Raw genomic sequence first — 18,014 nt, forward strand, 5'->3', positions numbered from 1 at the left:
AAGAAACCTGTTATATGGTCAATTTGCATTATGCTCCACCCAGAGGTCCTATAAAAGTGTTCTAGAACTACCATTGTCAACTATAATAATGAGATGTGTTTTATGTGTTTGGTTGATTAGAATTAATCATTGAATATGATGATTCCTTCTTCTACTGTGTCTGTTCTACATTCACATTTACAGTCCAATTCCAAATCAGTGTTATTAACATTAACAACTCAAATGAAGTAAATGGAAACATTTTTTTGATACATGGAATATTATAAAACTTTTGAAAACTTGCCAAAAAGAGAATTTGAGGGGATTTTATTTATATAAATATTAAACTGAAATTAGAGCTCTCTGAAAAAAACAAACAAAACAAAACAAAAAAACCCCCCTAAACTAAATTTGAACTACTAGTTACTACACTGAGGAAAACTAAACTTTATAACCTTTAGTTCTTTTGGGTGTCCGGTGTTGTCTTTGAGTTAAAGAGTTACATTTGAGTTTTTCTTTGTTTTTTGTTCTTGGATTATCTTTTTCTTGGTTATTTAAATAAAATTGCTTCAACTCATCCTTGACTAACCCGTTACAGAAGTACAACTCATTCTCCTCACCCAGAATAAACGCTCCCTCGAGGACCACATCAGCGTGTTTATCAGCCTAGCAAACCAGGTACATTTTCCAGGTGATTCCCTAAAATCTTTCATTGTCACTGGACTGAATGAACCACTGAATTCCCAGGCTCCGCCTCCCTCACTGGTTCTGCCCCCTCGCTGGTTCTGCCCAGTTTCCTTTCCTTGGCCCTCTGGCACAACCACAGCCTCCTGGCCAGTCAGTTCAACTGTAGTCATCTGAATGGAAACTTTACAATCCTGACCCTCTGGCTCCACATCAGCTCTTTGAGGCCATGACTCTGTCTCGTCCCTTCGACCCATTGACTCCGCTGTGGCTCCCTCCGGCATCGCTGGGGTCTTTACATCTGTCAGCTGCTGGCGCCTTATGTATCAGTAGAAGGCAGCCTCTTCCCTCACTGTCACCATTAACTCTGTTACTCACAGACTTCATTTCCCAGTACTCTCAGCTTATTATTAGTTTATCTGTTGCAGCTGTGTCTTGTTTCATCTGATCATTACCCCTGTCTATTTCTATGCCATTTGCCTTGCATTCGTTATGAAGTCTTGTTTGTTTTGGTTTGCGTTCTCTTTCAGAATTCCTGAGCAGGTCCTATGTTCCTTATGTTTATCTCTGCCTGAGTCTTGGATTCATTGTACCTGTTAGCCCTCCGTGGATTGTATGTGTGTTCGTACTGATTACATGTGCTTGAGCCTCTGCCTGGTATGAACTATGACTTTGGATTACATTTGTCATTAAACTGCATTTGGATGCTGTCTTACCACCAAATGATAACAGGCCCCTTGTCCTTTTGAGTCTGCCTTGATGTCACCCTGGCTACACCACAGACTTCCAGTCGTGCCGCTATACCTGGACCCTCTAATCCTTCGGCTCCACCGGGATTCTCAATCCCTCCATTTCTGCCATCAACCTTCATCCCTCCGGCCCAGCCTTGGTCTTCCAAGCTCCCAGCTCCACATCGGTCCTCAGTTCCTCTGGTTCATATTGACTCACCGGTCCAGCGGTGGCAACCTGGTTCTCCAGCCTTTCAGCTCGACCTTAGTTTCCACCCTCCCTGCCTCTTTCTCCCTGGCTTTCCCATGATTGCATCGCCTAAGGCTCCATCGTGGGTCTCCATCTCTCTGGCTCTGTCAGGGCTTTCCACCCCACAAGTTCCGCCGTGGACTGTGAACTGGCTGTTCCTCCTCTTGGGGGTCCTAGTCCTCTTTCCTATCCCCTGATATCCATCGCCACCTCCTCCCTCCACTTTGTTGTTTTGTTCTTGCACCACGTGGGAGAGGGCTTATATTGAAATGTAGCTTGTTGTGTTGTCTCTGGTTTCTCTTTTCTCTGTTTTTCTCCATTTCCTGATTTGTTTCTATAGTTATGGATAAGTTGTGTCTTGTTTAGTTTGTCATTTTGGGTGTTGTCTTTGTGCTAAAGAGCCATTACATTTCTATTTCTCCTTGTTGGATTGATATTTTGTTCTTGGATTATCTTATTGGTTATTTAAATAAAATGGCTGCAGGTTTGATCCACACTTCAACTCTTTCTTCACTGCAACGTTACAAATTGAGCTATTGAACACCAAAATTAATATAAAAAATATGACCCAGAATCACCAGATAAATCTTACTAGCTGAACATAAAAACAAAACAAAAAACAATCAGCTCCTTAGAGGTCATTTTCATTACTACCTTTCTTATACATTCTCTATTTTCCATAATGCCAACCTTATCCAGTCTCTTGAAAATAAATCAATTACATTGTATCCCTTTTGGGTCATGGCCAAATAATGAACTGATATTTGTCTACTGAAAGAGGGATTGTATTTCAGAAACCTATTTATTATGTTTTATAAACAACACTCTACTCTTTCTGTATTTTATGCCAGCAGTGTTAAATTATATCCCTTTTTAATCATGATGGCACTCAGTGCAAATCAGCTTTCCCACAGGACAGAAGCCTTAGTCTAGTATATGCAGAGAGTGAAACAGCAAGTACTGCTTGCCCTGATAACCCAGAATTTGCTGTGTCTCTCAAATTATCCTCCACTTTCAATCCGAAGAGCCAATCATCAAATCACTGGGTGTCAGATGTATTAGAATCAAGATTTCTTTAAACCTCTGGCAAAGCATTTTTGACAAGCATATTCTACTGTGGTACATCATCATATTGTATGATTTGTATTCTCAAAGCACAAAAACAACTATCAAACCTTTGATACAACTCATATCAAGGGTTTGATCACCGTTTTTAATTTGAGAAGTCAATAGAAGCTATTTATCTTATCTGAGAATTTTCGAAGAACTCTCCAAAGCGGGAAGAACAATGATTAAAGACACACATTTCCTTGGCCAATGCATTCCCTTTGAATCGAACCCATGTCCTTTTGATTATCAGCACTGCGCTCTACTAGTTGTGCTATACAGGAACAAGTGATTTAGCCTGAGTTTTATCAGATCTAGACATAAAGTGGGGGTAGAACATAGGGACAGCATCAGGGTCAATCCTGAAACAGACAGAGTCAAAGAGAATAACCCAAAAAGGATTAAGCCCCAGATTTCCTGTTTGTTATGCGAATGTCTTTTCACTGAAATATTAGGTCACATCCACTGAGTCTTGCGTAAAGACAGAACAAAGAGAAAAGGATAAGGAGAAAAGAAACCAACGACTGGTACAAAAGATATTGCTGTTAATTAAATACCTGCTGATCCTCAGATTCAGAAGCTCTGATGATAAAAGACAGTTAAGTCCTGATATATTAAAAGTGGAATCACATGATGTCTGCTCATAAGCTGCAATGAGACCTGAAAACTTGGCTTCATTTTAGAGAAAACTGACAAGAGAAGGAATGAAGGAAGACAGAGAAATAGAGACATTATAAGAGAAAACCTTGAGGCATGTCACCTCTCCTTCACAGTTCTCAAGTGTATTTAATACAGCAGAAATTAACCTAGACTTGGAAAAGTTACGTTTCTGTTTTGGTGTGCATCTTTCAAATGCATTTTCTCTCGGTAGTTGGACTGAAGCATTTATCCTCAAGCCAAAAGTGCTGATTCACTAAGCTGCCATTGGTGACAAAGAAAGTAATACCATGCCAACTGGCTTAATCTAAACAAACTTTATGGCAGAAGGCTTCAGTGTTGACAAACCATAACGGTCTGAATTCACGACCACAGAATTTGACATATGGTGGAAATTTGATTGAGAAGCTCTTCTGAGTGAGCAGACCAGCAGCCATTTATCTATTGTCATAAGCTCTTCTGTATATGCTGTGAATGTCTTGACGTAGCTCTACATTAGTGTTTCAGAGCCAAGACCTGAGTCTCACATAGCCAGACATTTTACTAGTGTGGTGGCTCTCAAACCACCTCAAAAACAAATTTTTGTTTTAAAAACAAAACAAAAATGATGTAAAACCTGGGGGAATCTGGGGCAATCATTTGCCAGACTAATTTGCCAATTGTTCTAACGTTGCACAATTAATCATACTGCGTTTATTTTGGCTAACAAGTGGCTAAATGGGACTAGAGAGATTGTTGGGGATATTAAATGGCACCAGCTGAACAGGTAAATTCATCAACTCACTAGTCCACTTTCACAGCGTCTTTGTGTTTATAATCACGCTCTTGCAAACTATTACAGCTCAAACTTTTAGGGAATTTTTTTTTTTTTTAACAAAGACAGAAATAGTTGTCGGAAGTTTACAGAATTTACAAAATTACAGACAAACACAACCTGACTAAACTCATAACATATAAAAACAGTTGTACTTTTCACAATTTATTGAAGACATTGGGTCAGTGGCTCGATTTCGCCCCAGCCCCCACAGAGGTCTGTGCATGCCACTGCATTGGGTGATCATTGGCAGGGCAGGCTGAAATAAGGTTTTCCTGTTATAAAGCCAAATCAGATGCTGTGGCATAACCTAAAGAGGACTGTGCTATCAAGACAACCCAAAAATATTGATAAACCAAAACAAGTTTGTGTGGAGGGATGTCCATATTTACGAGTCTTATAAGAAGCTACAGGAAACATTTGGCGGAGATTTTGTTGCTAAAGGAGGATCTGCAATTCAAGGGTTTACTTACTTTCTCCACCCTACACAGATAAATACGCAACTTGAAAAGTACAATTGTTTGTGTTAGTTTAGTCATAATTATGCTTGTCTATTGTGAGTTCAAGTAAGGTTTAAGAAATCAATACAAAAAAAATATATTTATATATGCTCTTTTATTCTATTATACTTGTCTGCTTGCAGCGTGCTATTAAACTCAGGGTCAAAAGGCTCTGCGCAATAAAGGCAAGCACTGTTCTGTGTCTAAATCTCTAGCCATTCACAGTCTTTGCCCTCAAATCCTTTGTGTGGTGAGTGTGAACATTACTGACATAAACCTTCATGTTCCCCAGGAGAGCGCACCACCAATTCAGTGACTCACGGCTTACATGACTGTCCAGACCACAAGTCAGTAGAGCAGAGAGGACCACAGTTGTGTGTCTGAGTCTGTAGATAGACCATAGCCAAAGGCAGTGCTGCAGATGCAGCGTGTGTGGCGTTCTGCAGATATCCTTCAGCAGTGCCATTATAATGAATGTGATTGCTAAACAGTGTTTATCTTTTGTATATTCTTTGACTCTACTGTTAGAATCTGTCTCTCTGTCTCTCCTCGGTCTTATATGCGCCCCGTCAAGCGCAGCAGTCATTCTGTTCTACATCACTCACCGATCAAATAAGGCTTTGGCAGGACAAAAATTTGCTTTGGCGGCCGCCAAAAAATAATTCAATGCAGGAAAACCCCTGCATAATTGACTGTGTTTATGAGGATATTCACCGAGACGGGCATTCTGACTTAATTTTGAATTCTTGTGTCCGCTCAAGCTCAGAAATAAGAGAAAGAGCACTGGACTTTGTGTCTGCCCGGCTCTGTGTGCGCACACAGAAAACAGTGCGCATGTTCCAGTCTTCTTGCACTTGATGTTTAAACTGACAGGACTTAAAAACAAAGGTGCAAATGATAAACTTTCACTCTATGATGGTTAAACTTTGCAATTAATCCGCAAATCACAAGCGTTATGGGCCGGGGAGCAGCTGGCCTGTACGGATCATGAATATGGATCAACTACGATATCTATTCTTGATGTGACTATCGTGGATGCGCACATCACGATAGCAATGCTAAAACGATACATTGTGCAGCCCTACTACACATACATACATACATCACTGTAATAAACTAGAGAATATTGCAGACACAGCAGAATCATTGAAAAAATCTGAAATGTATTGATGAAATAATCAAATCAGTTGAAGGAAATTTTTAGCTACAAGAAAGAAAGAAAGAAAGAAAGAAAGAAAGAAAGAAAGAAAGAAAGAAAAAGAAAGACTACAGTAAATGTAAAATGTCAGCTGGAGTGTTCCTCACTGCACTTCTGTTTCCATCAACTCTATCTTCTGGATTTGACCACAGGTTCTCATCCACATCATGATGAATGTTTTCATTAGCTAAACATCTTGGAGAGAATCTTTTGGCCTGACCCCGTGATGCCATATCATGCGTTATCCATGGCCTGGAGAAGAGTGACTCTTTCGTGAGGGTGCCTATCATTCACCTTCCACCTCCATCCGGAGAAAAATTCCTGAATCGGATTTAGGAAAGGGGAGTATGGGGGTAAATATAGGGTGGCAAATTGAGGATGGGCCCAAAACCATGCTTGCGCCATTGAGCATGGTGAAGTTGAAGATTATCCCAGACCATTACATAGGTCACACCATCAGCTCTACAGATCTGATTGGTCTGGTTCTTTCTGCCTCTTTTCTGATTGGACTGGTTACAAGGAGAGCTGCATTATATGACTCAAACGAGGTCTGCGTCCTTCCACACCATCTTCCGGTATAGCCATGCTCATGGTGATACTGGCTCCACGTTGTCCAGGTACTCGGATGGTCACTCCTCCTTGCCTTGGCCAGCTTTGACCACTCCTTGTCCTCCACCTCCCACTGCTGGCTCCATGTTATTGGTATGTTGAGTGGGATAACACTCATCCAACTATATACGTGTACCACAATGTGAAATCAATCACCAGTAATGAACTGGCAGTAACTTGTTAAAACCAGCAAAGCAATTATAAAAGCATTCTTGCATACAGCAATGTCAAATCTGAAAATGTGGTTTGTGAAAGTGGTTAATGGGACCATTGAAACTGTGTCTGATAAAGAATGATGAGTACAGTAAGTATTACATCCATAGATAATGTAGTCCAACTGGTCATGTTTTGTGGTAATTGGTGTCATTTGATCTCGTTATCCAGAAACTCATGATCTAAACATGGAATATTGTTCATCAGTTTCTATTAAAAAAATATCTATGCATCAAGAGTAATGCAACAGTTATTTATCATTTTGAGCAGTTGTATCAGATGATAGTTAGATCAATGTAATTAAATTAATATTTGTAATTACACATTTATAATGATGAAGTTGCAATATAGTACTTTTAAAATATATTTACTTTAAATGATACATCAAATAACACACTACAGTTAAAATTATAATCAAGTACTTTGCATCTGCTTTAGTATGTTATCACTCATCAAACTCTTCACTCATGCTCTACTGGGTGGTTGCCCTGCATCCTAATAAACAAACTCCAGCTGGTCCAAAATGCAGCAGCTAGAGTTCTTACTAGAACCAGGAAGTATGACAACATTAGCCTGGTTCTGTCAATACTGCATTGGCTCCCTATTAAATATTGCACAGCCTGTAGTGAATGTAAAAGACATAATTCACCTTTGTTATTAAGTGTAGTTCTGTACACTGTTTTTCTGCATAACTGTTCAGGGATCGCGGTCCCTTTAAGATGTTGGGAAGGCGTGATGACGTAGGACGCGCGGCAGCGCTTTTCTTCCGTGGTTTTGTTTACCTTGAAAAATAAACGACACACGCATTCGTGTGCTCAAAGTGAGAAGTTGTCTCTTGCAAATTACTGCAATTTCCACACTGGTGACCCCGACATTAGTCTGCTGGACGTATCCAGAGACACGACGCGATCATGACCGCGAACGCTGTCACCCTCAAACTCCCCGAATTCTGGGAATCGTCAGCATCTGCATGGTTCGCCCAGACTGAAGCGCAGTTCGCGCTGCGTGAGATCACCGCGGATACGACTAAATATTACTACGTTGTGTCTGCTCTCGGAAATTCAACAGCATCCAGGGTGGTTAGCCTTCTTACAAATCCTCCCGAAAATGAGAAGTATACAGCACTTAAAACCCACCTGTTGAAAACGTTTGAACTGTCGGACACTGAGAGAGCCAGCAGGCTTTTCTCACTTCAAGGACTGGGTGACAGCAAACCGTCCGAGCTCATGGACCGTATGCTGGATCTTTTGGGCGAACACAGACCTGACTTTCTTTTCATCCAGCTTTTCCTGCGTCAGCTGCCTTCCCAAGTGAGAGCTGCATTAGCCAACACCACAATCACTGACTGTCGTAAACTAGCTGAAGAGGCTGATAAATTTTTCCTGGCGAGTCAGGGACATTGTGCGGCCGCGTTTTCCCCTGCACATATCTCTTCAGTGACACAGGACGACTCCACTGTTATTGCTGCGACTACTTCTCGTCGGCAGCAGTTTTCTGGCACCCAACAGCTCTCTGGATTGTGTTTCTATCATGCAAAGTTTGGAACCAAGGCCAACAAATGCCGTCCACCATGCAGTTTCAGTGTTTCGGGAAATGCCAGGGCCGGCGCTCAGTAGTGGCCATGAGTGTCGGCCGAGTAGGCAGGCTGCTTTTCATCCACGATAGCATCTCCGGTCGCCGTTTTCTGTGCGACACGGGAGCACAAAGGAGCGTTCTGCCTGCATCCCGTTTGGACATGGTGACCGACAGCCACGGCCCCCCTATGGAAGCTGCCAACGGTAGCCCCATCCGCACATATGGAACAAGGTATGTCGAACTGTGCTTCGGAGGACAGCAGTTCGGTTGGGACTTTGTTACTGCAAAGGTTGCCGTTCCCCTCCTCGGCGCCGATTTTTTGTGTGCACATGGACTGTTGGTAGATGTTAAGAACCGCCGTCTGATTGATGCTGTCACGTTTTGTTCTTATACGTGCACGCTCAGTGAGGCTGACCCCATCCGACTGTCTAACATGCTCTCAGCTTCCGATGACTTCCACCGTCTACTGGCCAGTTTCCCAGCCCTCACTCAGCCCACTTTCTCTGCATCTACTGTGAAGCATGGTGTGGAGCACCATCTTGCCACTGCTGGTCCACCCGTTTACGCCCGCGCTCGGCGCCTCGACCCGACCAAGCTTGCCGTTGCAAAGGCTGAGTTTGCAAACATGGAACGCCTGGGCATAATACGCCGATCCGACAGCCCATGGGCATCACCCCTCCACATTGTCCCCAAACCTGGCGGCGGCTGGCGCCCGTGTGGCGACTACCGGCGGCTTAATGAGGCAACGGCACCTGATCGATACCCAGTCCCGAACATACAAGATTTTTCAGCACACCTGGCTGGCAAGGTAATTTTTTCCAAGGTGGACCTCGTCCGGGGATATCATCAGGTGCCGGTACACCCACGGGACATTCCCAAAACAGCAGTAATCACGCCGTTTGGTCTGTTTGAGTTCCTACGCATGCCGTTCGGCCTTAAAAACGCCGCCCAGTCTTTCCAGCGCCTCATGGACTCTGTTTTGCGGGACCTGCCTTTCCTTTTTGTGTACTTGGATGACATCCTGGTAGCAAGCACGTCCAAGTCTCAGCACCTGGTGCACCTCCAAACCCTTTTTGAGCGGCTTAGCCACCATGGACTAATTGTCAACCCCGCCAAGTGCCAGTTTGGTCTCTCCACCATCGACTTCCTAGGACACAGAGTCACTAAGGACGGGGCAGTTCCTCTCCCATCAAAGGTGGAGGCAGTCATGCAGTTCCCACGCCCACCCACTGTCAAATCCCTGCAGGAGTTCCTCGGCATGGTAAATTTTTATCACCGCTTCATCCCTCGAGCCGCTCAGCTCATGGGGCCTTTGCACGAGGCCCTGAAGGGTAAACCCAAACACGCTGTGGACTGGACTGAGAGCAGAGTCAAGGCTTTTGATGCCACTAAAACAGCACTAGCGAACGCCACCATGCTGGCGCATCCTTCTGCGACAGCCCCCATTGCCATCACCTCGGACGCCTCGGATTACGCTGTCGGCGCTGTTTACGAGCAGTGGGTGGGCGGGGCCTGGCAGCCGCTGGCTTTCTTTAGCCGTCAGCTGCGCCCTTGTGAGCGGAAGTACAGCACTTTCGACCGGGAGCTGCTGGGTCTCTACCTCGCCATTAGACACTTTCGTTCCCTGCTAGAAGGCCGACACTTCACTGCTTTTGTGGACCACAAGCCGCTGACTTTTGCCATGGCCAAGGTGGCTGAGCCGTGGTCTGCCCGCCAGCAACGGCATCTGTCTTACATTTCCGAGTTCACCACGGACTTGCAGCACGTTGCCGGTAAGAGCAACCACGTGGCGGACTGCCTATCACGGGCCGTGGCAGGGGCAGTCCATCTTGGTTTAGATTACAACCACATGGCCGCGACTCAGACCACAGACCCAGACGTGCAACATCTGAAAAACTCTACCACTGGACTGCAGATTGAGAACGTGGTTTTTGCCGATGCCGGCACAACACTCCTGTGTGACATCTCCACAGGTAGTCCTCGGCCAATCGTTCCCTCAGGGTTGAGACGACAAGTGTTTGATGCCATCCACGGTCTCTCCCACCCAGGTGCGAAAGCTTCACAGAGACTTGTTGCAGCTAAATTTGTTTGGCACGGCCTCAAGAAGGACGTTAGGGACTGGGCTAACACCTGTGTTGAGTGCCAACGGGCCAAAGTACACCGCCACACTAAAGCCCCATTAGAATCATTCCCGGTTCCTGAGAGGCGTTTTGACCACGTAAACGTGGACCTGGTTGGTCCTCTGCCCTGCTCTCAAGGTTTCACATATTTGTTAACCATGGTTGACAGGACCACCCGCTGGCCTGAGGCTGTGCCACTGACATCTGTGACGTCTGTCGAGATGACACGGGCATTTATTGGCACCTGGATTGCCCGTTTTGGTACCCCTTCGGACATTTCCTCTGACCGAGGTGCGCAATTCACGTCTGAGCTTTGGGACGCTGTCGCACAGAGCCTCAGAGTGAAACTCCACCGCACGACTGCATATCACCCGCAGGCTAACGGACTCTGTGAACGTTTTCATAGGTCGATGAAGGCTTCCCTGCGTGCCAGCCTCAAAGACAGCAACTGGGTCGACAAGCTCCCGTGGGTGATGCTGGGCATCAGGACTGCACCAAAGGAGGACCTTCAGTCCTCATCCGCGGAACTTGTTTACGGACAGCCGCTGCGAGTGCCAGGGGATTTTGTCCCTAACACCACCGTTCCCTGGTCTGCTTCTCTCCAGCGGTCTACTCTACTGGATAATGCAAGGCTTTTTGCACCCATCCCCACTTCCCGTCACAGCCTCCCTCAGTCACATATCCCCGCAGGACTTCAAACAGCCGACTATGTTTTCATTCGCCACGATGCCCACAGGGGACCACTACGCCCACCCTACGAGGGCCCATTCCGGGTTCTGGAGGCAGGGGACAAACACTTTGTGGTGGACAGGGGTGGCAAACCGGAGCGACTCTCCATCGACCGCCTTAAACCGGCTCATTTGGACGTGGCTAGGCCCATTGACCTGGCCCAGCCCCCACGACGCGGACGGCCTCCTGCTCTGCCCCCACCCTGTGCTCCCATCCCACTCAAGCCTCCCACACTCCATGCCCCTCACCCGCGTAATGACGTTACACCGGCTGCATTGGGGTCTCCTCGACCTTCGGTAAAGCGCAGTCGTTGTGGCCGGTTGATACGCCCACCTCCACGTTGACTGTTTGGTTTTTCTGTTATGGTGAATTCTGGGGGGACGTGTGTAGTGAATGTAAAAGACATAATTCACCTTTGTTATTAAGTGTAGTTCTGTACACTGTTTTTCTGCATAACTGTTCAGGGATCGCGGTCCCTTTAAGATGTTGGGAAGGCGTGATGACGTAGGACGCGCGGCAGCGCTTTTCTTCCGTGGTTTTGTTTACCTTGAAAAATAAACGACACACGCATTCGTGTGCTCAAAGTGAGAAGTTGTCTCTTGCAAATTACTGCAATTTCCACAAGCCTACATTTTAAAATATCGCTAATTACTTATAAAGTACTTAATGGTTTAGCTCCTCAGTACCTGAGCGAGCTTTCAACGCATTATATTCCTTCACGTCTATTGCGGTCTCAAAATTCTGGCCAGTTGATAATATCTAGAATATCAAAATCGACTGCAGGCGGTAGATCCTTTTCCTGTTTAGCACCCAAACTCTGGAACAGTCTTCCAAGCGTTGTTCGGGAGGCAGACACACTCTGTCAGTTTAAATCTAGATTAAAAACATCTCTTTAACCTAGCATACACTTAACACACTATCACATTTCTTTGACTAAGTCCCCCTGTAGTTAATAACTGTATCCCTTAAAACTCATATTTGATCACCAAAATTACAAAAGTAATCACAAAATCACAAAAGTGTTTTCCTTGGAAAAAAAATAATTCATGCCTTAAAATAGCTTGAATGTAACTCTACACACTTGCCTTATTTAGTATATTAATATGAATATGCAAATTAGCCCTGCCTCTACTCACTCACGCCAGCTCAGAGATCCACTCGTTGACTATCACACGCTGATGTGATTGATTACAAGGTAGTTTGTGACATCAGAAACACCAGCGATTTCAAATACCGTTTTTGAGACTGTCTTTGGTTCACTGCAGTTTTAAGGACAAAATACTCAGCAATGTTGTTCACATGAATAATTTGTCTTAAACCATATTAAAAACACGACATAGACATATAAACAACATTAAAAACTTGATTTTCACCACAGGGGGACTTTAAATTAAAATCTGCTAAAGGATTGTAAGGCTGCATAAAGTAGGTCAACCATGCAGAACTGGGAATCTGATGTATTTTTTACATCGTTAGAATGGCATCTACGCTAATACCTGTACCTAGACATGACCACAGCACAGCTCTGAATATCAGCAGAGACCATGTCAACTAGACAATCCCTTGTGAATACCTTGTCAACACGACAGCCATCGACACAGATCCTCAGCAAAGACCACGAGAACCAGACAAGAGCTCTGCACAGACCCTGATGGCCAGCTTTGTCTCCACACAGATGAATCCGATTTTCAAGCAAAAGTAACTGGATGAAATATTTTGAATGATACTAGTCCACAATCTGTTTTCTGACTTGTGATGCAGACCTGAATAAACCACAGCATTGTCCGTTTCATTGGCCAGAGGAGAACTGACCCCTCGACTGAGCCTGGTTTTTTTCTCCATTCTGTCAACTGATGGAGTTTGGGTTTCTTGCCACTGTCACCTCTGACTTGCTTAGTTGTTACACTTAATATTCAACAATATTATTGATCTGAATGAACTGACACTATAGTATGAGAACTGAACTGAGCTGGACGATGACATCCCTGTTTTCTGCAGAGCTGCTTTATAGCCAAATTGAACTAATTTAATAATTGATGATGATCTTTATAACTGAATCAACACTGAACTGACTTCAGCTGAACAATGACACTTTTTTTCTTTTTAAAGCTGCGTTACAGCCAAACTGAACTGTTTGCAACACTGAATCATTATTTTCCTCTTGATCACTGTAAAGCTGCTTTGAAACAATCTGTATTGTATAAACGCTATAATAAGATAAAGGCAAAAAAGAGCACTTTAATCACAAGGATACGGCTCACTGCAGATTTACAGTATTTACAGCACAATGTTCCTGTCTGACTATAGTTCTATAAGACTCACTACAAATAAAATGAAGTTTCAGATATGGTACAGCAATAGCACAATTCGATGTGATAATTAAATGACACTAAGTAAGTAGCAGATTGCTTAAAACACCAGCAAAGGGATAGATAAGCACAGGTTGTGTCTCTCACATGGTAGATTTATCACAAAATGGACAGTTTACACTAGCTTTCAAAGGCTTTACTACAGGTGTGGCTCACTAGGATAATCCCACATGCAGCCACATACAGAGTGGGTGACCATGGCATGCCAGATATTGCATTAATTTCAGGAAATAGGCCACCTGAACGTACGCACACATGCACAAAGGCACGCTCAGAAACAGCCACAGCTGTCAGATTAATTTCTGCAGATATTTTCCGCCCAGGGTACTGACACACAAAGTGGCGCATAGCTGCAAAGGTGCTGCTGTTGGCCTGAGTAACATCTCCCTCCCTCCTTTTCTCTGTCTTCATCTTCCTCCCACTCTTGCTCCCTGTCGCATGCTCTTTGATGAAATCCCCCAGCTGTCTCGCTCCTCTCACACTGCAGTCTGCCAGCCACGTATCCTCTTCAGTTGTTGAAACGCACCTTTCATAGACACTCCTTATCTGAACAGATTCATGGCCTTATAAAAAGTCCCTGCTGTACTGAAGTGATGTGAATACTGTAAGACATCAGTGCTGTGACGCAGCAATTTTTTAACACTAACAGCAGAGAATGGTTCAATGTCGAATCTGGATGCTGAACATTCTTTAATGTCTTGGTTCATCGGTCCCAAGACTTGCATGGACTTAGAGATGACACAGCATGGGAGTAAAGGGGGAACAGTCATTCTGAATTAAATCAACGGTTGCCAAAGGACAAGTAAAGCGTTGCCAGGGAACAGGTTGCTTAGTAACAACAAAGAGTTGACTGGTATTCAGCGTCTTAATCACAACATACCTCCACTAGCCTGTCAAACCGCGTCCTTTAGCACAGGAAGGTTAAACATGAGAACATTTATTTGCAATAAATTACCGCTTAAAGGGGTTGTATGATATTGCTTTTGTCGCATTAGATTTCGTATTTCGTATGGTGGCTTGCACATTAAAGTCATTGAAGACATAGAAGTAGAAACAGAGCCTAAAGGTAAAATATGAAATATTATCAGTTTTATCAATACTCTATGTTTAAGGCTTCTATATGTACACTTTTACTGTTCAAAAGTTTGTGGTCGGTATGGTTTTTAAATGTCTTTTTTGCTCACCAAGGCTGCATTTATACAGCAAAAACAGTAATATTGTGAAATATTATATTCATTTTAAATAACTGTTTCCTATTTTAATGTATTATTAAAATGTATTTATTCCGGTGATAACAAACTTGATTTTTCAGCATCATTATTCCAGTCTTCAGTGAAACACGATCAGGGCCGGAGTGGGGCCACTTTTCAGCCCGGGAGTTTCAGTCCCAAGACCCGCCCACTTTTTCCATGGTGGAATTCCAAATTAGCACTTTTTCCAAATTGGATAAATGAAGCAACAGTTCAGCTCTTACTATTGTGTAGTTTGTATTAATACCATGGTTCAACAAATAATGTAAAGGTTAAATAATAATTCACTTAGACTTTATAAGAAGCAATTGCGACTTTATTTCACATAATTCTGACTTTATATCTTGCAATTCTGACTTTATAACACGCAATTGCGACTTTATTTCACGCAATTGCGACTTTATTTCACGCAATTGCGACTTTATTTCACGCAATTCTGACTTTATATCTCGCAATTCTGACTTTATTTCTCGCAATTCTGACTTTATAACACGCAATTGCGACTTTATTTCACGCAATTCTGACTTTATATCTCGCAATTCTGACTTTATTTCTCAGAATTGGGAGATATAAAGTCAGAATTGCGTGTAAACTGGCAATTGTGAGATAAAAAGTCGCAATTATCTTTTAAAATGCTTTATTCTGTGGCGGAAACAAGCTTCCATACCTCCTGGCCTCTTCCTCCCATCCATCCTCCCTGACGCGTACCGTTACGGTAGGGCCGGCCCAGCTATCGGTAGGCGCCGGCGGTGCCGCGGCCGCGGTATACCTGAGAAAACGTTTTGGAAAAGACGGGCTATGGACCCAACCAACTCTATGGGAGGGGAAGGGAGAACTCCCTCACATGGTACAACCCATGCAGAGGCTGCGCGCTGCGGTGTCAGAATGCGGAACGTGTGTAGCCTACTGTAACTAACGTGACAAATGTGAAAAAACAAAAAAACAAAACAAATCCTCGACCGGCCCAAAAGTGAAGCGGCCCACCGGGAATTCTCCCGATTACCCACCCCGGGCCTGAACACGATCCTTCAGAAATCATTCTAATATGCTAATTTGCTCCTCAAGAAACATTTCTTATTATTATCAATGTTGAAAACAGTTGTCCTCCTTAATATTTTTGAGGAAACCGAGATACATTTCTTCAGGATAAATCTCTTTCTTTGATCCTCCCCCACTGCGATGGTCGAACCTCCCATAAATATCTAGAAATTAACTGGTATTTTATTCTTCTGGTGTCTCTGAATAATCTATCCTACATATTATTACTTCATCGTGACTAGGTGGGCCAAGTTGCTGAATACTGAATGGAATTGATATGCAGATGTGGGCAGTCAAAAGTTAAAGAAAGATCCTGTGCTCCACAGCTCCATTTAAACTTAAAATGTCATATGATTGTGCATTTGGAGATACTCAAGGAAAGCCATCCTAGTGCTGGGTATCTCAAGGGCAGGGACTGATATTGTACAAGCAAACTTTAAATCAAATCAAAGTCTCTACAGATCTGATATACAGCTATTGACACCCACGGACAGCTATTAATACAATAAGCCAGGCTGAGAGTCTCTCTCCCTCTCTCTCTCTCCACAGGGTCACTCTTAGTGTGGATCAGATTTAATCTCCCATAATGGCTCGTCTGGCACTGACATCTCATTCTCTTGCAGTCCATTCCACCACCTCTCATATCCTACACACTGTACATTCCATTCTATTCTATTCTATTCTATTCTATTCTATTCTATTCTATTCTATTCTATTCTATTCTATTCTATTCTATTCTATTCTATTTTCCAAATGACAAATTACACCACACCACAGAGGTAGCATAAAAGGTAGTTCATACAGCATCAGTTCTATAAATTGTAATAATTTAGTCAACAGCTTTATGTGAAGAATAGACTGAAATTCAAGAGTCAGATCTTTTCAAATAATCATTTGATCCAGTTCATAAAACCGAGCAGAATGATTCATTGATCAATCAAATTTATTCTGAGTTAGGTTCAGCTCATTGATTCAATGATCTGACCCAAAACGTTCTTTAGAGTCATATCTTTTCAATTAATCATTTGATCCAGTTTGTAAAACCGAGCTGAATGATTCATTGATGAATCCATTTGATTCTGGGTTGGGTTCAGCTCATTGATTCAATGGTCTGAATAAAAACATTCTTTTGAGTCAGATCTTTTCAATTAATCATTTGATACAGTTCGTAAAACCGAACTGAATGACTTATTGATGAATCTCTCTGATTCTGAGTTGGGTTCAGCTCACTGACTCAATGATCCAGTCACAATGGTTAGCTGCCCAGCTGAGAACATTATCAGCAGCTTAGCATCACACAGAATTTCATTTGTTGTAATTTTTCTAAATGTTTTTAGAATGTTCACGTTATTAACCATTTTGTGAACAATTTAACAGACATATCTATCAATTTTTTTCTCAAAGCTGTATTTATTAAGCTTTCATGAACACTTTCACAACTAACGATGGGTGCCGTCTCAATCAGCTCCCAAGTTCAGTAGTCAGGTCACTGATAAGTGAGTCGGCCATTTTAAGGCCTGTCTCAATCGCAAAATCCTTCCAGTGCACTGGAATTTTTGCTCCCTAAAAGAAATCCCACAATGCACCTGATAGAGATAAATCAAACAGTACTGCAAAAACTATGGGAGCATCGATGCTAACTTTGCTTCCTTACCGGAAATTTCGTCACTTTTCTGAAGCGCAAAGAATAAAAAAAACAATTCAATAAATATAATGACATGTGATAGAAGATTTAAAAAGACAAACCTTTTTTTTTATATGTCAGCATAAACACATCGCTAGACAGGTAGTGAACACGTCTAGGTAACATTTCTAATTATTATTCGTCTGAAATGTTGTAAGGATATGTAACAGAACAATGTATTTAAACAGAATACAAAATAATATCAAAAAGATATAGGTCCTGCCTGTTGTTGATTAATACCAGCCGTGACGTTCTACAATGTTGTACGTTGACATTGTACGTATTCATGTCGCCGGAAATTGAGTGATCGCTGTCCCAATTTGTGTCGTGAGCCAGGGTCCTTACCAGCGCCGGATTCGTGTACACGAGCTCGGGAGCAAGGGAGCTGATTGAGACGCACCCGATGTATGTCACTTGTCTATAACAACATACTTAATGCACAAAAACAGAAGCAAAACAAAAGGGTCGATATGACATTTAGTGTAATAACACAAACCAACATTGAGTTAA

At 43.0% G+C, this 18,014-nt stretch overlaps 1 protein-coding gene across 3 annotated transcripts in view; it reads right to left on the reverse strand.

Moving 5' to 3' along the window:
* The window catches only part of LOC307174178 (solute carrier family 12 member 5-like), an 80,599-nt gene that overhangs the window by 46,154 nt on the left and 16,431 nt on the right, over positions 1-18,014 (reverse strand). The window lies entirely within an intron of this gene.

Source organism: Squalius cephalus (assembly GCF_949319135.1).
Source record: "Squalius cephalus genome assembly, chromosome: 16".
In the NCBI taxonomy this organism is placed as follows: domain Eukaryota; kingdom Metazoa; phylum Chordata; class Actinopteri; order Cypriniformes; family Leuciscidae; genus Squalius; species Squalius cephalus.